This window comes from Chlamydotis macqueenii, chromosome 2, assembly GCF_036417535.1.
Source record: "Chlamydotis macqueenii isolate bChlMac1 chromosome 2, bChlMac1.mat, whole genome shotgun sequence".
Lineage (NCBI taxonomy): Eukaryota > Metazoa > Chordata > Aves > Otidiformes > Otididae > Chlamydotis > Chlamydotis macqueenii.
Window position 1 is genome coordinate 124514017 of NC_141557.1, and position 23571 is coordinate 124537587.

Below are 23571 nucleotides of genomic sequence, written 5' to 3' on the forward strand. Positions count from 1 at the left end.
CCCGGCGGGCAGGGAGCGGGGCGGCGGGCGGGGTCGCGGTGCCCGGGGGAACTGGGGGGCGGGGGGGCGGGAAATGCCTCTCGGTTTCACTTCGCCGCCGCGCTTGGGAAGTTTGAAGCGCGGCAGCGACAGGGGCGCGCACCGAGCTTCACCCGGAGTTTGACGGGACGGGACGCGGCAGCCTGGCCCGGTGCTGACCGGCCCCCTCCCCAGCCCCCCCCGGTCACCGGCAGACGGGGCGGGGCGGCGGGGGAGGCGCACGGAAGCCGCCGTGCCCCGCGCCTCGTCCGCCCGGGAGCCCCGGCGGGGCGCTGGCGGGCCAGGAGGTTACTGACCCCCGCCCCGCCCCCGCTGCTGGGCGGGTTGCTTTTCCCTCTTTTTTTTTTTTTTCTTTTTCTTTTTTTTTTTTTTTTTTCCTTCCCCCCCGCTCCCCGTTGCATAAATTATGCCGGGCGGGGCGGTGACGTCGCGGGGGGCGGGGCGCGCGGCGGCGCTCGCCCCCGGGGAGGGGGCGGTGTCGGGGGCGCGCCTTGTGGCGGAGGGAGGGGAGGGGACGGGAGGGGAGGCGGCGGGGGCGGGCGGAGGGAGGGGGCGGCAGCCGCGGCAGCCGCCTGGCTGGTGTTGCGCTCGGCTCGGCTCCGGCGGGCGCGCTCGCTCGCTCGGGAACTATCGGATTAAACTTGAATCGAGTGAAATTACACAAAGGAGCGAAGCGGAGCCGGGACCCGGCGGAGACCCCGAAACTACCCGAGACCCGCGCTGACCCTTCCTCTCCTTCCCCTCTCTTCCCGGTCAGGGATCCCCCTCCTCCCCTCTTAGCCCAGCCCCGGTGCGAGCGAGCAACTCCGTGTGTGCGTGCGTGTGTGTGTGAGACCCGCACCTCGCCTCGCCCCCCCCCCCCCATCCCATACCCCCCCCCACAGGCCGGCGGCACCAACTCCGGAGCGTGTCCCCTCCTCCTCCCCGGCCCCTCGGCGGAGGGCAGCGAGGGAGCGAGCGGGGGACACCGGTCCCCGACGGCCACGCACCGGCCCGGTGAGTGACCCCGCATCTCGCTGGGCGCGGAGGGAGGGAGGGAGGGCGCCGGCCATGGAGCCGGGGACCCGTGGCCCGACTCTGTCCCCGGCGGAGCGGCGTGGAGCGGGGGTGCTCGGTGCCGGCCCGGGTGGGGGGGGTGGGGGGGTGTGAGGTGGGGGGGGATGCTGCACCCCCGCCGCGGCTCCGGGCGAGGCGGGGCTGGGGGGGGGACGACGCGCGGAGGAGGGGGGTGGCGGGGTGCCTCAGCGGGGCACTTCCCCGGGTGTAAATGGCTTTTTGTTGTGCTGCGGCCGGCCGGCCGCCTGCCTCGCCTCGGGGGAGGGGAGGGCACCGGGGAACCGGAGCGCCGGCGCCCCTTCTTCCCCTTTCCCTTCTCCCCTCCCCGCTCCTCTCCGCAAGTTTTGGAAGGTGACTTTAAAAAAAAAAAAAACCAATCCCGGGAAAAGTTGAGCGAAACTGCGCCCGGCGGGCCGGGGCCCCGGCGCCGGCCGGGATGGGCCGCGGGAGCGCTTCCCCCGCTTGACCACGCTGACGGCTGCCGGCGGCGGCACAGCCCGCGCGGTAACAAAGTGAGGGCGCTTCCCCGCCGCGCACGGCCCGGCCCGGCCCGGCACCGCCCCGCCCGCCGCCGCCACCGCCGCCGCGCTCCCGGCACATGGGGGTCGGCGGGGCCGGGGCCGGGGCCGGGCCGCGGCGGGGGCACCCCCAGCGGAGGCCGGGCCGTGGGTGGCGGCGGCGGGCGGCAGGAAGGCGGGCGGGGAGGAGGAGGAGGGAGCACGAGGTGCCGCTCCGGCCGCCGGTGCGCGCGGCGGGGGGGATCGTCCTGCCCCGGCGAGTTGGGGGCGGGGGGGGGTGGGCGGCCGGGGCTCACCGGCAACCGGAGAAGAAAGGGGAGTGGGGGAGGGAGGGAGGGGACGGGGAAGGAGGACGGACGCTCCCTAAGGCGGCCGGAGCGGTGCCGGCGGACGCCGCATAATAGGGGCTGTCCCCCCCATAATAGGGGCTGCCCCCCGCCGGGCACCGCGCTCCGCCGGGCCGGGCTGGGCCGGGGCAGGCGGGCGGCGCCGGGGCCGCCGCCGCGCACATGGGGTCGGGGCCGGGGCGCTCCCCCCCCCCACGTCCCCCTCCCCCCCCCGCACCCCGTTCCGGGCCATTTTGAGGGTGAGCGGAAAAAGGTGGTGTGAAGCCAAGGAGAGGAGGGGTTGGGGAGGGGGGCAGGAGAGCGGAGCGGGGCTGGCGGTGGGAGCCGCGCGCGTGTGCGTGTCCGTGTGTCCGTCCGTGCGTGTGCGGCGGCGGGGGGAGGGGGGGCCGGGTTGTTGGTGAGTCTGAGGGAGAAGGCGCTGCAGGCGATGAGCAGCCATCATTACGTTGCATTCATTTATCCCGGCAGCGTTACATCGGGGGACGCGCTCCCACGCCGGGGGAGCTCCCCCCCCTCCTCCCCCCGCCCGCTTATCCACGCCGCCGGACTGGCCTTCGCGGGTGGGTGCCGGCTGTGGGGAGGGGGTGCCTGGGGAGGGGGCGGCTGCGGGGCGCGGGCTGGAAGCGGCGCCGGCCGCCCCGGCGCGCCGTGCCCCGCGGCCGGCCGGGTCCGGAGGAGTTGTTTTTTGAACAGACAATGGACAAAAGGAAAGTCCCGGTGCCCGGGAGTTCCCTTCCCACGGCCGGGGCCGCCCGCCGCCGCGCAACTCTCCCGCACTTCCCCACTTTCTGCCTTTGTTTTCGTTCGGGAAGGGGCCGAGCGTGCCTTCCAACTACAGAAAAGGGCGATTTTTTTTTTTTTTTCATTTGCGAGAAGCTTGTTTTTGTTTGGTTGGTTTTCCTTTTTTTTTTTTTTTTTTTTTTTTTCCCCCCTCCCCCAGCCACTTTGGTCTTTCGTAGATTTTTGGCTGGGGGGGAGATCAGAATGACCCCGATGCGATAAGTTTGTTTCTGTGTCGGTGTGCGCCTCGATTTTACTTTCATCAAAGCAGATTGCGAGCTGTGTTTATCCTAGAAGATGGCTTTCGGGAGAGCGTGTTTGCCTTTTTTTTTTTTTTTTTTTTTTTCCTTTCTTTCTTTTTTTTTTTCTTTTCTCGTGGTATGTGGGACTAGCGAAGATACAAACAAGCAAGTTGAACAAAAAATGTTTCTGTTCGTTTCCTCACAGATCATCCATTCTAACGACGGCAAAAAAATCTTAATGACTATGACCTTAGCAGCATGGGTAGCTGATTTGTCCCAATTATAAATCCCGTTAGTTTGCGGTAATGTGTGAGTATCAATATATAATTCATATTAAAAAGCATGATCGGTATTTTTTTCTTTTTTTCTTTTTTTTTTTTTTATAAAAGTTGAAATCCATCGTTTTCCAATGAGAGTGCTGCATCTGTCGCTTGGAGTGTTTTTGTCTCGCTGTTGCACAACAGAGGCTCTCTAGTCTTTAACCTAAAATGGCAGCTTTAATTTGACTGGGGCCCATTCATTGACAATGATAATAAAAAGGCTGAAAGCTAAATGTGGCTGGATGCTTGGGGCACGTTTGCAGAAACTCTCTCCTTTCCGTGGCTAGGCGCTGCTAAAGAGAGGAACTTCGGAGCTCTCTAGTTTCTATCCTGAAAGTTTCCAACATGTTGTGTGGTTTTTTTTTTTTTTTTTTTTTTAACATTTAAAAAAAAAAAAAAGAAAAAAATCACGTTGTTCTGCCTAAACACATTCTAGATGGCAGGGTTGCTGACAAACTTAACGGTGAGGAGATAGAGAGGGCTTCTTCCGAGAGGTCTGCTTTTGTAACAGCAGCGGAAAAATTCTCTTAATGCCGTTTAAAATAAGATGCAGTCCGAGCAAAAATTAACCATTTGTTTCTGAGGTTTGTAACAGGTGATTAGAACAATTACGTTCTTTACATTTTCCTATCTTCAGCTGCTAAAAGTGGGAACACTGCTTGTTTCCTCTTGCTTGGTGTTGTAAATGTGCTCAGGGTTTCGCAGAGATCCTTTTGATAGTGTGTTGTTTTCCTCCAGGATAAAACCACAGCTACTTGGAAAAAGTAATTTTTTTTTTTTTTTTTTTTAATGTGTGTGCGAGATGTCATTTGAAGTTTCAAACAGTTTTAAGAAAGAAAATTTCCCCTACTGTAGCGCTGGAAAATGCCACAGATTCACACATCCCCTGTCCTGCCTTTCTGTCAACCTAAACTGCTTATTTTCAGTCTCTTTTGAGCTTTTTTTTTAAAAATAAGAAATATGTAAAGATCATTATGCAAGCTGTAGAACAGGCTCTCGGAAGAGCATTAAATGCTTGTGATTGCAAGTTTAACTGAATTAGTGATTCACTGATACTAATTGGATAATCGTATTTGACCAAATATCTTCCTACATATTTAACAATATAATGATATTTTTGTTATTACTTGTAAATCCGGGCTCGGTTATTTAAGCAGTGGAAAAAACTTGCTCAGATTCGAAACCCAGAACGATTTTATTGCCTCTTCAGTAATTAAGGAAAGTTTCGATCATAGGTAAAGATCGTGCAGCCCTTTTAGGAAAAGAACAATTTCTAAGGATGTAGGGCTGTAAAAATATCAGTCAGAAGGAGGTGTAGCGGAATACTCTTTACCGGAATCAAAACTCTGTACAGTGGTGGGAGATTTGAGTTGTAACCATTTTCCTTTGAGTTTTGTTAATGCGGAAACTGAACTGTTGGGTCAGAGCAGCGCTGCAAGGACTTCCCAGTCCATGTAGAGAGGTCGGTCGGTTAACCGGAGCGTAGCTTTTTTCACGCGAGTTATTTGCTGTTTTGCCCTAAAAAGCTTTTAACGAAGGTCCACGATATTTCCCGTTAACGCTCAAATCATATTAGGACTTTCTAGGACGTAAACAGAGTTATTTGTGAATAAAGGTGAAGCAAGCCACTGACAAAGCTGGAAAAAAGCGTGTGGAAGAAGGCGATGTGCTGCTCGGGGTGGGCTGGGCGTGGGTGGCCTCTGGGTGTTGATGGGCCCATCCTGCCCTGGCGCGGAGGGCGGCTGGGCGCAAGGTTGGTGCCCCGTGCTCTGCTGCCGACGGCGGCTGCGCAGGCAGGACGTGGCCTGGGCCCTTCACTGGAGGAGAATCTGCGGTGTAAGAATACAAGGCCGCTTTAAGACCTTAACGAACAAACCCAACCCAGACGTGATTTTCTGTAAAGGTGGAAGGCCTGAGTAATAGGAACTTTGCAGATTTTCAAAGAGCTGCTGAAATCTCGCAATGAGACTCTTGTGGTTTGCCATGTCCATGGCATCCTACAGCAGCTGGCTCTTTGGTTTTTTTTTGGTTGGTTTTTTTTTTTTTTTTTTTTTCCTTGTGTAAGGTGTGATACCTAAGGCCTGTTAAGGTGGGAGGAGGAGGAAAAAAGTAACCAGAAAGGAAGAGGGTGGAAATAAACACGTGTTGCCTTAAATCCTGTGCCTGACCTCTATCCCTTATTTCCCACTCACCTTATTTCTACATTAATTTTCAGAGGGAAAGCTTTTAGAATCTGCTGGTCGGTGTCTGCTCTGGTGAATCTAGCGGTATTCAGATAAATTTGTGTGGCTAGCCAGGATACGGGCAACTGCGTGACAAGTGGTGTGTGTCTGAACAAGCCCCCTTCCCCCAGTTCCCTTGAATCCAGACTTCCAAACCCTTCTGTATTTGTCTGCTATGAGCAGATCACTAACTGCTCAGATTTACGAGCTGGTTAACTGATGCCCATAAGTAACACGGGTGGTACTTTTATGTTCCCTGTATACATGAGAAAACTGTGAATTTTAGTAAATAATTAAACTGTCTTTTTTACAAACGAGGCTTTTGTGTGTAGGTGAGGCTTTCGATTTCACTTTTCTAACAGAGAAGTTAGTGTGTTAATCTGCTGCGTCTATTTGGCTTCATCATTAAGACAGATATTAACTTCATCACTTCTCATCATTTACATTTCTGTGAATAGCTTGTTTGCACGAAGACAAACCACGGGAGTTTCATGGAATAGTGTCTCAAATGTTGTCTCTGTTTTGGCAGCGATAGAAAGGCAAAGGGAAGCTCCAAGTATAATTTATTTTTAGAACTCTTTCAGAGTAAGGAGTGAGGTACAATATGCAGAAACATCCCATGTTTTTCTTAGGACTCTGACAAGATACCGAAACCTGATGGAAGAGTTTTCCTCTTGATTTCTTTCCACCTGCAGAATCGAACTGGAACTTCTAGTGGTTCGTTGTCTTACCTCAGATCAGCAGTCATGGAAAGAAAGTCCACATCGTAGCTGCACACTAAAATTCTTACTTGGAAAATGCGGTTGGAAGGCATGATACAAAAAATAAAAAGGAGGCTGTGACCTGAAGGACACATTCCAAGCGCCTGAATATGACAACAAAGCTCTTAAGGATATTCTTAAGTATACAAAAGCTGATTAGCTCTTGGCTTCCAACATTGTGACTTTTCAGAGATGTAAACGTGGACCTAGAATGAGCCAAGTCAAAACCAAGGATCCTCGTGCTGCTGGATTCTCTCCTTCCATGAGCGCCGCTCGGGAGTGGTCTCTAAATATCCTGATTATTTTGCTGCCGTTACGCTAAATGCATTCTCCTTTAAAGACCAAGAGAGATATGACTTAATTTAACCTTTTTTTTCATTTAGAAGTTTAAATTCAGTAAAAGCATGCTAATTATCAAGTAAGCTACTGTGTTAGTAGAGCATCGAAATGCACGACTTAGAAAGCTTCTTGGTGTACAGGAACCAACCAGAAGCTCTTGCTGGCATGGTGCAGGGCTGACTTTGCTTTGTAGTGACCTATATAGCTATTTTGGGTGTGGTTTTGCTTGGCTTTCATGGGAGCTGCGTCCAACCTTCCTCTGACACAGACAATTGCTGTGACGAGAGGGCCTTGAGGGGAATGGTGGGGAATAAATAACTTTGAGAATCAATTGTCTGGAAAAAGTCATTGCAGCCAAAATGCCTGCCTTCTTCCTAATGGTTCTGAGAGGAAAATTAAATTTCACATATATGGTCCTGATCCTAGAGGTTATTCTGTTCAGGCTTCATTTACATATGGGCTGGTAATCACAGCGAGCAGCGCAGCAGCTCACCTGCCGGGGAGTAGCCGGCGTGTGGAGAATCCAGCGCTGAGTAGTTTTGGAAGTGCTTTAATTTTACTGTCCTTGAAGCCGATTTTTAAGCTGTTCAGTTGAGCTCTCTGTTTACTGCTAGAACTTCAACAGGTAGCTGGCTTTAAAATATCTTCTTAGTGATTTTTTTTTTTTTTTGAAAGAAATTGGCCTACCCATGGTTTATTTTGATTTCTGTCTACAAAGTAAACGTCACTTCTTAAAGCATTTTATGGAGGTGTGCATCAGATGTACAAAGTGTGGTTCCTTTTAGGCAGCAAAACCAGTCCTGCACTGAAATCCAAACCTTTTATTTCTTTCTATTTCTCTTTCCCGCCCCCTCCCCACCCCGAGCTTTTCCACAGATTTTTCTTCCTCTTGTGCCTTTCCTGTTGGGTTTTTAATCTTTCCAAGCTCTTTGTTTGCTTAGCAGAGTTGCATTTTCTTGCTAGTCTCAGATAATGAGGATATGTTGCAAAATAAACATGCGTTTCAACTCCTAATAATGCTGCTTTCTACCCAAAGCGTGGTGGATGCTTTTGTGGGTGCAGGAAGAGCTGGCTGGCTGCACCGACGCCTGACGAAGTCTCGCACGTTAGACCCCGGGCGCTGCCTGGCCAGAGGGAAGTTCGGCACTGAAGAGCCGGAGTGGGGGCCGCTTGGGTGGCCGATGGTTCCTGGTGGTTAGAATCATAGAATGATTTGGGTTGGAAGGGACCTTCAAAGGTCATCTAGTCCAACCCCCCTGTAAGGAGCAGGGACATCCCCAACTAGATCAGGTTGCTCAGAGCCTCATCCAGCCTGGCCTTGAACGTTTCCAGGGATGGGGCTTCCACCATGGTTCTTCATGACCCTTTGAATAGGGATGGCCTCTTGTCATTTCAAACCTCGCTTTCTTGAAAATGGCATTCCTGGATTTCATAGTTTAAAAAATAACAGTGTTGTAGTTCTTCTTCTTGCTCTGTGCACAGAGTAGTTGTGAGTGGGGAGAGTCTAGGCCCATCACGCTTTGTGTGAAATGGGGATAGCCGCTGTGGGACAGCCCTTGCCAAACAGAGGAATCTGGAGTGTGGGGAGGAGCTCCTGTGGGGGGCTGGGACATTTTTGAAAGGAGTAGGGAAGGTTTGGAGACTGAGGACTATGTGGCTGGTGGTAAAGCAGATCAGAACCTGGAGCCAGTCCAAGGAAGACTTTAATAAAGACACTTTTGTCCTGGATCTTAAAATAGGAAGCCTGTGGATTTATTTACAGGGTAAACAGGATTTGTTAAATGGGTAGTCTCTAGGTGCAAAGGAATACCAGTCATTCTTTGAGAAGAGGATTCAAGGGAAAACTAACTAAAGCTGAACTGAAAGCTGGAATTTTAGAAGTTTAGAGACCAGCGATAGGACAGAGCAAGGAGAAAAGGTCTTCATCAGAGAAAGCATTGGAGTAGTGCTGTTCAATGCTGTTCTGGGAGAAACGTGAAACAAGCCCTTAACGCGAGAGGAACAGAGAAATTCAGTTGGAGTCTTCTGTATTAACGGCTTGGGTGAGCTCATAAGTGCAAAATCTGAGTTGATGATAACTTTTTATAAGAAAATATTCCTTGCTTCAGAGAGGATTCATTGATGCAGCCATTGAGATTGAAATCCGAAGCTGAAATGTTGTTACTCAGTAAAATGCCTTATGGGAAAGTGTGTGTCAGTCTGCGCTATAGAGATGGGCAGTTTGGTATTTCTTGGAGTTGTAAGTAAGACAACCAGAAAGGAAATATGACTGACTTTGTTTTTGATGCTTGATAGAAGCAGGATTAAAGAAAGGAAGGTAATGATGAGGCTAACAGATGTTCAAATATCGCTCTGATAAGGCTGAGATAAAATTGTACGTAGGTGAGAGACTGGTAAATTTCAAGGATGCATCTTAATTACTCATTTAGGGTATAACAAATGTTTTCAAAATCTTACCTATTCCTGGGTAGGAGAGCATATCTGAAGTCCAGAAATCTGGCGGCCCATGTAACTTGCTGCTTTTAGTTCTATGTTTGAATGTGTGTGTTGTTTGTTCATGCGGGATCAGAAATACCTAAACAAGCACAACTGTGGTTATTGGCTCAAAATAAGATCTAAGAATATAATTTTTTTTTTTTCCTTTTTAATGTCAACTGTCTAGCATGTATCTAGGCAAGTCCTGTGGCTTACTGAGAATGTGCTCCGGTTTGCACTGCTGTTGGACTGGAGTAGCTGCTTGGTGGATTTGGATTTGGATTTGGTGGTTTACTGCAAGGGAAAAAGCAGGCAGGTTGTCATCGCTGGTTGTTGGTTTCAGAGATACTTGGATTACGTTGCTAGGTCCTGGGAAGATCTTGCAGACTTCATGGGGTGGTGTGGTCATGTCAGGATGGCTCAAACCAAGGCCCTGTGTCACTGTAGCCATTGCTTACGTGAGTTCAGAGATTCCTTTAAACTTTAATGAGGGGACTCTTGCTAAGAGTATAATTCTTGCCTCAAGTTGTTCTAACCATGAAGAATTAAACTGAGAGCTTATCATGAACAATTTAATATCTCTCTTCATTTAGGAAGGAATCATTTAGAAAGTGAGTTAAATAGGAGTTTCTTGACTGCCTCAGGAGGTAAGTCTGGGAGAGACCTGCTAAGTAATTCACTTTATTTGTCAGAACTGTGATGAGGTAGGTGTCTGCTGTGCTTTGCATTCACTCGGCTCTGTGAATGGGGTGTCGCCTTTTTCATCCTTGGTTTAATCATCACTCTTTCATCGGTGGGGAAGTGAATAAGAAGGCTTCAGCTTCACTTCCCCCCCTATTTCTCTCTTGATCTCTGCAAAGGTACGTTGTCATTTTGTTGTTTTTTTTTTTTTTTTTTTTTGTACAGAAGTGAGTGAAGACAGTTACGTGCAGCTTCCTTATCAGAGTTTACTGAAAAAAACTGCATCAGTTTTGCCTGTGTTTTTTCCTTTACTACAGCTGCCTTCCCTCACAGAAGTGACTCTTGGTGAATGTACTTTTGTATTTTAAACAGGATTTGAACTTCGTGGCAGTCATGCAGAAAGAAGGAGTTGTTTCGTAGAAATGGCATGGCTGGTGGAAGAATCAGCATGTTAAAGGCAGCGCTTAGAACGGAAACATGCTTTCCAGCTTGGGTCCGATAATTGGTGTAGTAGGTAGTCTTAGAAGTCAGGTGTGTTAGATGTTGCACTGAAACTAAAAAAAAAAAAAAAGAATGGGAAAGTGAGGTGGTTTTGTGTGGCTTTTCACTTAACATGGTTAGGTTTAGAGAAATGCTTAAGGTGACTGAGGTTAAGGTGACTGAGTTCTTGAATGGCTAGTTCTGAAGGAAATAAGCTAACGTCTCGCACCTCTGCTCCCCCCTGCTCAAACCAATTGTTACTTAATTTTGGAGTCTTGAAAAGGAAACCTTGGCTACAAAAAGGATGGCAGGTGAAAGGAATTGCTTCCACTGCTCTTCTCATAAGAAATTTCCCTAACACAGTTATTTAAATGATAAATCTCCTTGATCTATTTCCCTCCTTCCACCACCAGTCCCCTCCCCCAAAAGAACTGGAGGCCTTTCTGCCTGCCTCTCTAGATGAAGGATGGCCAACCTTCAGCTCATCAGCGGTTCACGTGCGATTCCCCTGCTGAGATTGTCGCATGACTAGTGGCACGACTGGACTGTGCAGTGTGGCGATAGTTGGGCAATGCGAATTTTTGCTGTGGGAGGAACTGGACTACTCTGGGGCTCTTGGAGGTGGATATTACAGAGCCAGCTGGGATGCAGGCTGCGTGCCCGATCTTATCCCCCGGTGGGGCTTCTGGGCTCTGTTGCTGTCTTCCTTTGTGGCTCTGTCTGTATGGCACTTTGAGACTGTGGTGTGCTCTGTGGCTGCCCAGCATTAAGATTTTTGATGGACAGCTGGTAGGGTCAGGAAGGTTGAAAAACCCTTGTCTAATTTGGTAACGACGGTCGTGTTTTGGGGCAGGGTGCTTTTTCTCTTCAGCGCATACTGAAATGAGTTGTTTCTGTTTCGAGGTGCCTCCAGGTAGGCAGTGAACTTTGAATAGCAAGGTAAGGACTCCAGCAGCTGAGCTGTCCCGTTTCCTGCTGTCATCGATTCAGTTTGGCTGTGGGAGTGGTATATTTGATACGTGTTCACTTCTTGCTTCTCAAGTGAAATGGCACATCCACAGTAGGCAGTCCATCACAGAACGAGGCAGATCGATCTGTGGAGAGAAATCACTGGGCAGAAAACCTGGCGACTCGGCATCTGGAGCACATTGTCACTCGCCTGCGGTACAGCACCTTGCAACGCGTCAGCCCGACTGTCTCTCTCTGGATTCTTTCTCTTGGAGGTTGTAAAAACGGGCACATCAGCCTTCCTGTAATTGGTTTACTTGGATACTGGTGGCAATGTCAGGAGAAAAGGTGAAGTTCTTGCTGTTTTCTCCTTATTGGAAACACTTGTAGCTTTTCTCCATCGTAACACTTACTGTGGGTGGGTTTTTTCTGCTTGTTTGTTTGTAAAGTAGGATAAAATCTGCAAAGCTTTCTTTAGCTTCCTCTTCTAATTAAGTTATCCTCATCTTGCTTTTGTAAGAGTCTTTTTTTCCTCTATGGGAGTATTATACTTCAATTATTACGGTTTTTGTACAATAATTTTTCTGTAGCTCTGAAGATAGCTGAAAGCTGTTGAATGTCGTCTTGTGGTCCATCTCATCATTTGTAAGTCAGGGTATGGTTTGAGAAATGCAGTGAGCTAATTTAACCGGACATTGTTCTGAAAGGAGAAGTTTCCTCTCCGCCTTTGTCCCTCTGCACCCTTCCTCCCAGCCACATGGCTCTGCTACTTTGTTTTAGCAGCAGTGCTTGTCAGGTCCTTCTGCGAACCACTTCACTAAAATGGCAGAAAAATAACTCGGCAAAATGGAGAGCATTTTGCTGTTGTAATGAATCAAACTGGCTCATAAAAGGATCTGATGAACACCAGAGCTGGTACTAAGGACGAGGGGGGCCGGTGGCTTGGAGAGCAGCAAGCCCTTTTCATCTTTTCATTTTGGTGGCAGTGAGCAAGTGGATTGGATGAGTTGCCTGGGAACCTTCATGGGAGAAATAGAAACAGAGTAATCATCTGTGAAGCAAAAGACACCAAAAGAAAAATGTGGCTGGCCTGAGTTCAAATTGATATTAAAATTTGTTTATTCTAGTGACGGTATGGATTGCATGCTACAAACAGTTTGTTAGAATTAATTATCCGCTGCCTAGAAATCAGTTTTCCTCTTGAGTCAGGAGACAAAAGCCTTAAAGATTTGATGATGTATAAATGGCTTGTCTGAGATTTCAAATTTGAAGTACTTAATCTTTAAAACAATTAATTCACAGGAAAGTATGTTGCTCTGTAACAACAGTAGTAATGTGTTTTGGGTTTTTTTTTTTTTTTTTTTTTTTTGGCAAGCTTGACGTTCTCCGTTAGATTCATCAACCTTCTCAGTCAATTGCTACGTCTCAAATTTTATCAAATCAATGTTTAATTCAGTGGATTCAGATATTCAGAGTTTGATCCGAAGTATCTACATTATTGCTGTTAGTCTGAGATGGTGTGAGCTCTTGGTCACAGTAGATGGCTGAGACCGTTACTTCCTATCATAAAGCTTTCGTAGCAAAATGAATACGCTCTTCTTTGTTTAAAATTGGTGAAAAAATTACATTGCAAGTTATGTATATATACATGCACTTAGTTACTCTTGGTATACTCCACTCTTGCTGTTCTCCAGAGAGAGAAACGGGCAGTTTACGCTGCTCACCAGAGGAATGGACACCTTACAAAAAATCAGGAATTCTGGCTGTAGCTCCTGCTCAAGCCACCTGCTAGCTTGAGGTGACTGTTTCAGCATAGCAGGAACATGGCACAAGAATCTGCTTGCTTTCTGAAGGGCCCTCTCTGTTTTGTGAAGTTATTTGTATAAACTGCCTGCGGTGTGCCAGAAGGGGTTGTCTTAGCAGGTGGAAGAGTGGAATCTTGTGCTTTTCTTCCCGTTTTTCTCAAGATTTGGTCAATTGTATGTGCCTTAATGGAAGGTAAACACTTGCCATAGTTACCCAAAAAACCCCAATGTGGTGCATCATCTAGATTCCTCCCCACAGGTTTTGCATCTAAAAAATTCCCTTTCAGGAGCTGCAGGAGGAGCAGGAGAGGGGACTTTCAAATTCTATCTCAGTGCACCGAGGATGTTGCACGCTGCTTTTGGTGCAAGCTGTGCAGAGCGGTGGCCGTGACTAGCGTTGTGTGTGTTCAGAGTGAGTACTGTAGTTACTAAAAGCAGCCTGTTTACATTAGGAGTTGTATGTGCTAGCTCTAATGGGCTTTAGGAAGCCCAACGCACAGCTGTAAAACATCTGTCTCTGGGACCAGATCTTGTCTGTCTGATGAATTTTTGTCCTGCATTTCATGTTCAGATTTTAAAAAGAAACAAAACTTTTTTTTTTTCTTTTAAAAATAGAAAAGTTCTTAGCTGTCCTGCTTGAAGACTGGCTCTGCCTTACACTTGAAAAGCTATCATGCTGTTGTCTTGAATGCAGAACTTAAAATAGTGACTCAGTATTAACTTAACTCCACTTCCTCTTTAATCCGATCATCTTGCTTGCTATATGACCTTATAACACCTTAATTTAAAGGCTTCTTATTCCAGTGGATTAAATTTGGAGGTGTCTGGAGTGGTGGGCATTGCTACAGGAAGGGCTTAAGAGGAATTGAGAAACAGTGTTGCCTCAAAAAAAAAAAAGGGGGGGGGGGAAATAAGAGCAGTAGGGGTATTCTCCCACTTGCTGATGCTGGCTGTTGCTGATGTAGGGTCTGTGCTGTAGCACAAGGCTTACTGAAAGGCCAGGAGGAGTTTTGAGTGCGTAGTTCTCCTATACCAAAAGAAAAAGTAAATTTCTAGTGAGTGAACTTGATGTTCTTTGTCTCAATTACTCATAGAAGTGATAGAAGGCAAGCTATCTGTTTAGAGCATGCATCTCTGAGTGTTTGGATAGTTTTTCTTCTTTTCAAGGCTAGTGGCTTGAGCAGATGGTCGGAAGCCAGGAACCTGAGTGCTACTCCAAACTGGTATACCAGGCTCATAACGATGTATTTTGAGGTCTGCCATACTGGGATTTGTAATAGTTGCTGTTTACCTAGCAGCTCTCATCAGATGATCTTGGGTATTTACCAAGTGTTCATTTTTCTTTGCTACTGCACTCATGGAGTAGATAAATACTATCCTTAAAAGCAGAGTTGATCTGATACTTAGCACTTTAAAAAAATATCTATTTTAAGTGTTAATAGCCTATGTCGGAATAGCCTGCTATTTTTCACAATTTACGTCTTCTTCCTTTAAATATTTTTCTCAGGAGTGAATTCTAAACAATTATATTTTGCTTCCCTCTTGTCCTGCACAGTTTCCTGAATAAGCTCTGCCAAACAGCCTGTGATTGTCACACAGCTTAGGTTTAGGAGTAGAAAGAGTTTAGATCGTATACTTTCTATTCTGTACTCTGTTATTAGCCGTTTTGCCTCACGTGTTCTGTGAGGTTTTTCTTGCATCTTAAGTCAAGTATTTAACTTGACTAAACTAAACTACAGCCAGACAATCTCTTTGAAGAACTACATGGTTCCAAGCAAGGGTATGTAATTTGTTGGGTGTGATCTGGGGTTTTACTGTACCTGTGAAAACTTTGATCTTTACAAGTCCTTGAAAATAAACCATTGGCTTGTGCTGTCTTGTGTCTGATGGAGGTTTAGCAGAAGGTCTTTTCTGCACTGGGTCTATGCTGCTGTCTTCCAGCTTGGGCCATGCTCCGCATGGAGTGGCAGCAGCTCCTTTCTTCTGTTGGAGGAAGCAGCATAGGCTGGAAGATGCAAAGAGGCAGAGTTCTTCCATTGCTTACAACAGCAATCGCCGTGTCTTCTGTATTTGTCGAGGGAAAAATTTGTATCCATAATTTAGGAGATGAGCATGGTCTCTACTTTGTAGGTAACGAGAGGGTTTGTTTTCAGCAGCTAAGACGTTGCACAATGACTTGTGGATCGGAGCTGAGGATTGAATTCGGTCTTCCAGTAATTCCTTTAAGCGCTTAACCTAAATATGTTGTAGTTATTTTAAGTACCTTTTTATAACAGTAGTAAAACTTCAGGGCAGTGCTTTGAGTTGATATTATCTCTTATAACTGCTGTATAAATCAGAAAAAGTAGGAATATTTTAATTTTTCAGCACTTAATGTTGCTTTAATTATTACTCCTTCAGACATGAAAGAATGTTTTTAATACCAGTTCAGTATTCCTAAGATTTCAATGTATAACACAACTTTCTTTTGAGCTATTCCCAAACGGAACTTAAGAACCACTGTAGGTACTGAGTAGCATCTACAGAAGTGTTGCTTGTGCTGAAGTGTTTCGTAGCACCTCTATTGCTACCCTTATCTGCTCTTTTTTTTTTTTTTTTTTTCCTTCCTCAAGGGGTTAAAACCAGATCATGAACTCTTTGTTGTTGAAATAGGGTAATCTTTTACACAGGAATGGTAGAATTTCAGCAGAGTCTGATAGTCATTATTTTGGGTGTCCTTGTCTCCTTCATGCTGTGGTCCTCTCAAATGTAATGTCACTTGCATTCTTAATAACATGGACTGAAATACAGTTTCTTCATGACAGGAAGGTGAAATGATATACTGGAAACCACATATTATCAAAGTAGCATATTTGTCAAGAGCAATTAAAACCATGTTACAAATACAATCTTGCTTTTTTAGTACCAGAACATAGCCCTGCCAGTTGAGACCAAAGGTCTGTGTCATCCAAAATCCTGTTTCACCCTGACCACGATGGAGGCTGTCCAGAAGCAGAGCAAGCCCCTTTAGCCTCTGCAACTTTGCAGCTCAGAATTACCTGGGGAAAAAAATAATAGGTAACACTTAATGAATTTTTCTTGCATGAATTTATCTAGTCTTTCCTTGGTCTGTGTAAACTCTTGGCTTCCATTGGGACCATGGCAATGAGTTTTGCAGCTTAAGTACACATTGTATGAAGAACTGCTTCCTTTTGTTTGTTTTATTTTGAACCTACCACCTGCTAGTTTTGTTTGATGTTCTCTAGTTTCCTTGTTAAAAGAAAAAGGGAACAATGATTCACTACTTACCTGCTCCATGCTGCTCCTGATTTCATAGGCTCTCTTATTCTTTCCCTCATTGTCCCTTCTGGAGGCTGCAGATTCTGAAGGGTGTTCAAACGCCTGTTACCCCACTTAGGTCCTTCAATAATTTTACTCTTGAAGTGGAGGTGAGCAGAGCAAACGCTCACACTGCAACAAGATACGGGTACCTCATAGACTTGTGCATCTCATCTCTCTCAAAATTCTGTGTTTGGGTGGTTTTTTGTGTAGTGTGGTTTTTTTTGTTTGTTTTTTGTTTTTTTTTTTTTTTTCTTAAATATATTTAGTGATAAATCTTGTCTTCCTAGATCTGTTTATTATAGATCCCAAATCTCTTTCTTGACTATGAGGTAATCAGATCAGAGCTCAGTAAAATATATGTAAAACAGCTGGATTGTATTTTCTCAGGTGCGTTGCCTTCTATTTACCTACACCAAATCTCATCTGCATTTTATTACACCTTTGCTGGGTATGATGAAGGTCTGCTGCTTCCTGCATAGTTGACTTTCATTTTTAGCAAAATGAACTTGTTAATGTTCTCAGCAAACTCAATTCAAGGCTCACCACCTGTTTCTAAGTCTTTTCTATGCATGCTAAACACCACAGGTCTGGAAGAGAGTCAAGTGATGTTTCCTAACACTTTCTTCTGGTGTTGAACGAGTTACTTATCCATCTGAAGACCTTCCCTCTTTTGCTGCTGTAGCTTAGTTTCTTTAGGAACTGTTGGTGGAAGACCTTTCTTCAGCATATGGCTTATGTTTTGTTCATCCAGGTTAGCTCAGACTTTGACTACTTATCAATTGCCTCAAAGAATCCTCATGTATTAGTAAGACAGGACTTTTCTATGAGAAAGCATCCGTGTCACTTTCATAGTCTGTACTTAGCTATGTGCCCATGAACATCATCTACTTATTTGCCTTCCTGAGACGTTGGACTTGCTGGTCTGTAGTTCTGGACAGTCTAAAGGTTTGATCACCTTTCAAAACTGATGCACTGTTGACATGAAAGCAGTGTTTGGTACCAAGATATTACGTGGTGTAGTGGATCATTCAGCTTCTCAGAACTCTTGGGTGAATACCATCTCGCTTTGGTAGCTTGCTACTGTTTGCTTTGGTTTGACCAAAATGACCTCTGAGGCTTTATGCGACGGAAAAGATAAAAGCCTCCCTTAGCTTCTCCAATGACAGTAGATGCAAAAAAAAAAATTCTAATTTTTGTTCATTTTATTGAAGTATTTCTTTCTGATCTTGGTTATATGTTAGACCAGTGGATTCTCTAGCAGGCTTCATGTACCTAGTGTTTGTCAAAGGACCTTTTATTACTTTGCCCTTTATAGCAAAGTAAAATTATAGCAAGTAAAATTGCAAACAAAAGCTAGTTCTTTTTTTTTCCCTCTTTGTTCCACACCACACCACTCCCCCCGGCCCTTGACGAAAACTATTCTTACTGATGGCCTTCCCAGCTTGTGGTTTAACTGTGATTAACTCCCCACCCCCCCCCAGGTCTCTGCATTTTCAATGTAGTATTTTTTGACAGTTATCTGCAAATGTTTTGTCTGACTGTCTCATCTTGTTTCTCTTACCAGAGTTCCTAATTTTCATGCATTTTTTTCTTTGAAAGCAAGCACTCCAATAATGCATTTTTGTTGCTGTTGCTTTTTTAGGAATACTAAGCTTAAATGTATTTAATGGGTTTCATTAGCAGTAGCTGTGAGTCATGGTATAGTCAAGTGATATATGACATGGACAAATCTGAATGTAATATAATTTGTTGGATGTTGAAACAGTCCATAATCTAGTTGAAATGCAGCAGTGTTGCCCTGTGTGCTTCACTGTAACTTCGGAGAAGTTGTTTGATAAATATGGTTTATATGCTTTTATAGTCTGTGTTCTGCTTGCCAGCAAACCAGTCACCTTATTAAGCTGTACAAGTGGCTTGGAAATTTATTTTGAATGCCACTGATTTATTTAAGAGTGAGACAAAGTATGTGACTCTGTCTTCTAGTTATAATTCTCCATAAATTGATGCATTTGTTCAAATATACGGTATAAAACAGTATTACAATCAAGCTGTAGTTATCATGGGAACCATAACTTTGACTTTTCTTTTTCTTGGCTTCCTACACGAAAAACTGTACTGTAGTATATTATTTAATTGTTTAGTACTGAGGTCTCTCTGTTTTATCATGCTGTGTGACATGCTACAGTACCACTCTGTATAAGAACCTTTGGTGCTTGAAGCAATGGTGGAACAGTAAGAGTCTATTCATGTCTTCATGTATAGATACACAAGTACCATATTTAGAAAAACATTTGCACAAATAATAACCACTTCGTACTGCATGGGTTTTTTTGAGAATTATGTTGCTTTACTTAGCTGAGAAGTACTTGGAAAGTAGTGAGTCTGTAAATCTAAAGTCATAGGCATCAACTTACTTATGTGTTTCATTTGATAATTTCTACTGTCCTGAAAGTTAGACTTTCAAAGTAGTCTGTAATAGGCACTCATGCAGTATTTCAGCATAAGCAACTGGATTTGGGGGAGTTTTACACTTCAGTAATGGAATAAAAGTTTGCTGTATGAAGGTTGCAAAATGTTTGAGACACCCTAGTCATGAAAGTAGACAAACTGATTTTATAAAGAAGGAGCAGTTGCATTTTGAGGAGTTTGTAACACTTAAAAATAAGCAGAATTTTAGGAAAGATCTTAGAAAGTTCTTTTTTCTTCCTACCAAGAACTCGGGTATCATGAAAGGCTTGTCCCCATTCCAGTTATTGAGGAGTCACGGTTGTGCTTTGGTAGGTTAATTTTTAAACTTTCTCATGAAACCTACTTCAGCTTCTAGACAGCATGCCATATGCACAAGATAAGCTCATCAGTTGTTTTGTTTTCTTCTTAAAATAAGTTAAATTGCACTCAGTGTGCTTACAGGTAAATTTGTTGAGATTAACAGGGAAAGAAACTATATAGAAGTATAGGCTTTCTAGAGCTTAAAGGAGTTTTAGGATGGAATCATTTATTAGTTTAAATAATACTAGCAAAGCACCTAGAAGAAAGTGGAGGGGTGGTTTTCTGTCTGCAAAGTAAAGGTTGGTTACAAAATTTTGAAGTAGCAAAGGTTGAAACCAACCCAGGCTCGACACAATGAGAAGCAGTGTGTTGTCAGATGGTGAATTCTCCTGGGTGGTATTTAACGAGGGGTGCTCTTTGTGTCTCTTCCTTAACTGCTGCATTTTGAACTTCCCTTCCTCAGTAACTTCCATGAAGAGCAGAGGGGAAATCTGGAATTGGTTTGTTTAAAAGCTGTGTAGTTGTGCATTAGCGCAATGTATCTCTGCTATTGAGAGATCACAAGCTATCAGTCATTTAGTGCCCACGTTTAAATGGAATAGGGGCTTTTATAGGCTAATTTATTAGAACACATTGCTTATAGGCTTGTTTAAAAGTGTCACTAGCAAATTTGATATGAAAAAAATGGCATGAAGACAGTTGGAGAAGGTTTCGTCACGCTCTATGAATAGCTGATAAACAAAACGAGGTGCTGTAATGCTGCCGTTTCCTCCCTTAACCTCCTCGTCCCCCATCCCCCCACGCACATGGGATCTTGAAAGTGGCATTGGGAGGGGGAAGTAGGCCTTAATCTAGTAGCGTGAACAAAGCTGTGGGTTATAGGGATCTGCTCCTGTTTCTGTGATCCCTGTCAAAGGCGTATTATCACTTTTGTTCCCCCCCAAGCCCAGCAATAAGGCAATATCTTTTGGGGCTGGCAACAAGCTTTTAAAAGGCTGGGCTCCATCAAGTACGTTCTTAATGGAGACCTCCAAGTATCTGGATACTGCACTACAAATGATAATTACTCATTAAATTGTAACTTTGGCTGAAAATTGAGACAACTGTATGTTAGGCTTCTTTATTTTAACCTGTGTTAGAAGCTCAGTGTTTTAAGTCTGAAATACACAAAAAGTATCAAACTAAAAGGCAGGACGCCAGAGAAGTCTTTCAGATAAGTTTGGAGTTGATGATTTAATGATTTTGTTAGTATTATCTTGTTTTTAATTGAAAAGGCATACGTGTTGGAGTGGTATGAAATGAAATCGTGTGCTTTGGGTTCTACATCCCTCTCTTAGAGGATTTATGGAGCAGTTATGCGTTAGCAGCATAGAGTCCCAACATAGGGTTTGTTGTAGGATAAAATCAAAACTGACTCTTTCACAGTAGGTTGTCAGTTTTCCTTGCTTTTTCAAAGGCTTGGATACGTACTTCTTCCTTCTGGTCTACCCTGAAGTTTAACAGGGAGGTACGGCTTATCTTGAGTTAACTACAACAGCAATCTTGGAAATTTTATGTGGAAAGTACTTAGAAATGTTCGTAAAGATGGACTGTCCTCCTGTGGTTCTGATGCCTCCTCTTCCCCCTGTATGATTATTGATATGAATCAGACAGACACATGTGATTGGTGCATGAGTTGATTCACATGTGCCCATCACTCAGCCTCCTCTTCTTATTAATGAGGAAATACATTATTTGTTTCTGTTTAAGCACAGTTTTTTTCATGGTTAAGAATGCTTTTTCTTTCCTCTCTTCTTCCCCCTTTACCCTTCTATGTCTATGAAAGAAACAGTCAAACTATGAGTTACATGTTTTTAGCTGGAGAAGTGGAAGAATAATCCAGCCATTTAATTTATGAGGTATAAAAGGAAGATGTTCATCTGAATATATCTGAATTGGGTAGATACTACTGTAATACAAAGAAGATGCAAAATTGGAATAACTTCTGAAAAGCATGGAACTGCAAGGAAGAAAACACAGCAAACCACTATGGCCAACTTCTGCTTTTTTTGAGTGTGCAAGCAAGTTGAGGCCTTCAGGTGAAGAGTCTGGATAGCTTCAGAATATGAGGATGCAATTTAAGACAGTAGTCTTAGTCACCTGTCTTGGAAGGACTAAATACAATTTCTATGTTTAAATGGATGCATATTTAAAATTGGTAACACTGTTGACACCAGTGTGACAAACACTTTGCATTTTCATAGGCTGAAGTTCCATCCATCGTCTCTTGCCTTTCCCAAAAATCAAGAGATCTGAATCCTGTTAGTGTATTCTGTCTTCTGTGGTAAGCCTTCTGTAGCTACCTGTTCGTCTGGTCATAGACCATCACTTACCCTATGTGATTACAGCGCTGTTGTGCATTAGCTGATAGAATCCATAATACATTTAAATACATGCACAGCCAGCATTTTCTGTGTTAACAACTCCAAACTTTATATTGGATTTCCTTATGTCTTGTAATTTATCTTTAAAATCTTTGTGAAATTAGTAACTTGAATCTTCTGTCATTAACAGCATCCATAAAAGTGATCTGTGAAGGAAATATCATTGTGGTTGTTTTGTTTTTTTTTTTTTTTGGGGAGATGAACACTATTTAAAGTTATATCTGTTGTGCATCTTAGTCCACGTTAAGGTTTCTGTAACATGAAATGTCATTCACTGGAATTAAACTGATTTCATACAGAGGCTTCTGTTTTAAGATACAGGTATTTTCAACAGCGGAAGGTTAAAAATGATATCTTGAACTATGTTCCTGTTATCTTGAAATATGTCTTGAGTCAGCAGCTAAGTCAAGTTCTGGTTTTGAAACCTGATAGGTCCCAGCCTCTGGTATTCCTTCAAATAAAACTGTCTTTTGCTCAGAGATGGAACATTTGGAGTTAGTCTTAGATGTGAGCTTTGTGAAGTTGCGAAAATGAGGCTCGGGTTATAGAGCCAGAAATCACTCTTTTAGAAGTTTAATTTGTTCATTATTTGGCATAGTCAAGGGTAGAAACCTGTTCTCCAGAATGGCATTCACTTTCCCTATATCCACTTATATATTTCATTTTTTGTTGGCTAGCTAGCTGACTGCAGCAAAGTGATTATGTGAAGTAAAGCAGAAAAATTACAAAAGAAAAATTGTCCTCATGCACTAATTTTTGTATATTAATTACAGGTTATTTTTCATTTATGACTCTGAAAATCCACATTTCCTACGAGAGAACTCATAACTCTTTAGCGGATAAAATCTCTCTCTCTGGTCTGTAATAAATACAGCCAATGATGTAGACATTTGCCTTAAGCTTTCGAGTCGGATTTTTGTCAAGTCTATAAATTTTCATTTTCTTCTTATACTATTTGTTGAGTTATAATTATGATTCAGTTGATGATCACTGCATAATTGCACTTGATAGACTGAGTGGATCCACTATATGTAACTTTGGGTAAAAGATCATCTATATAACGATGCTGATTGATAAAGCCACTGATAATTTATTTTCCTTCAGCGATAGTATTGCAATTCTGTGATATCACAGTTGGTATCCCTTTAAAAACACTTCTAAATTGTTGGAGAAGCATCCTGTGTGATAGCTCTTGTATTCGATGAGTTGTTAGATGTTTCTGAAAGATTTATAGTGGAGTCCCAAGCATTTCAAGGCCAAGTATAGCAGTCTTGTCAGATACAGCTTTACAGCCTAGTGACTTATAATGAGAGTAGAATGTAATTAGAAATTGTCCATGTCTTTACTGAGTACTGATGAAAACTATGGCTCAAAGGTTAATTCAAATAATAATTAATATTAGTTTCTGTCAGAACAGGGTGGTAATGAAATCTTTGTTGTACAATGACTCTGATTTTAAGAAGTGGGTGCATAAGAAATAGAACCTACAGTTTACCTTTTCTGATTATATTGAGTTATTGTACAGACAGAATGATAGCTTGATAGCCATGATTTTAGGGCAATTTAAACATACTCAGAAATATTACAGCCTAGAGTGAAAATAATCTAACATGTTGAATCTGTTTAAGGAGATGGATTCATAGCTAGATTGCTGAAGGAGATGGATTTACTACAAATGATCCTTAAGGACTGCGTAAGATTTTTTTGTTGTTGTTGTTAATAACTGAGCAATACCATGTGTTTGTGGAAAGTATTCTTAATAAGATTTGCTAGCATGAGAAATGTGGGATGTTACATTGATGTTTGTTTAAATTGGACTAGTTTCAACGAAAGCGATAGACCAGGTTTTGCTGGCAACCAAAACAAATTCTGTTCAGTTTCTTTTCCTGAGTTGAAATTTTCTATTGGGGAAAAAAAAATGCTGTTAGCTTTTGCTTAAGCTAAAACTATAGTTCTTCAGTTTGCAGGTAGTCAGTGAGCTACTAAACTTGTTAGTTTGAGAGGCTTTTCATGAATACTTTGCTGTCTTCTGGTTTTTCTGTGTC

The 23571-nt window shown here is 44.0% G+C and overlaps 1 protein-coding gene across 2 annotated transcripts in view; it reads left to right on the plus strand.

Annotated features, from left to right (window-relative positions):
• The first annotated feature begins 628 nt into the window (after window positions 1-628).
• The window catches only part of CHD7 (chromodomain helicase DNA binding protein 7), a 133482-nt gene continuing 110539 nt past the window's right edge, over window positions 629-23571 (plus strand). For both annotated transcript variants that reach the window (XM_086740854.1, XM_086740855.1), the window contains exon 1: window positions 629-1035. The gene's annotated coding sequence lies outside the window, so the exon portion shown is untranslated. The remainder of the gene's footprint in view (window positions 1036-23571) is intronic.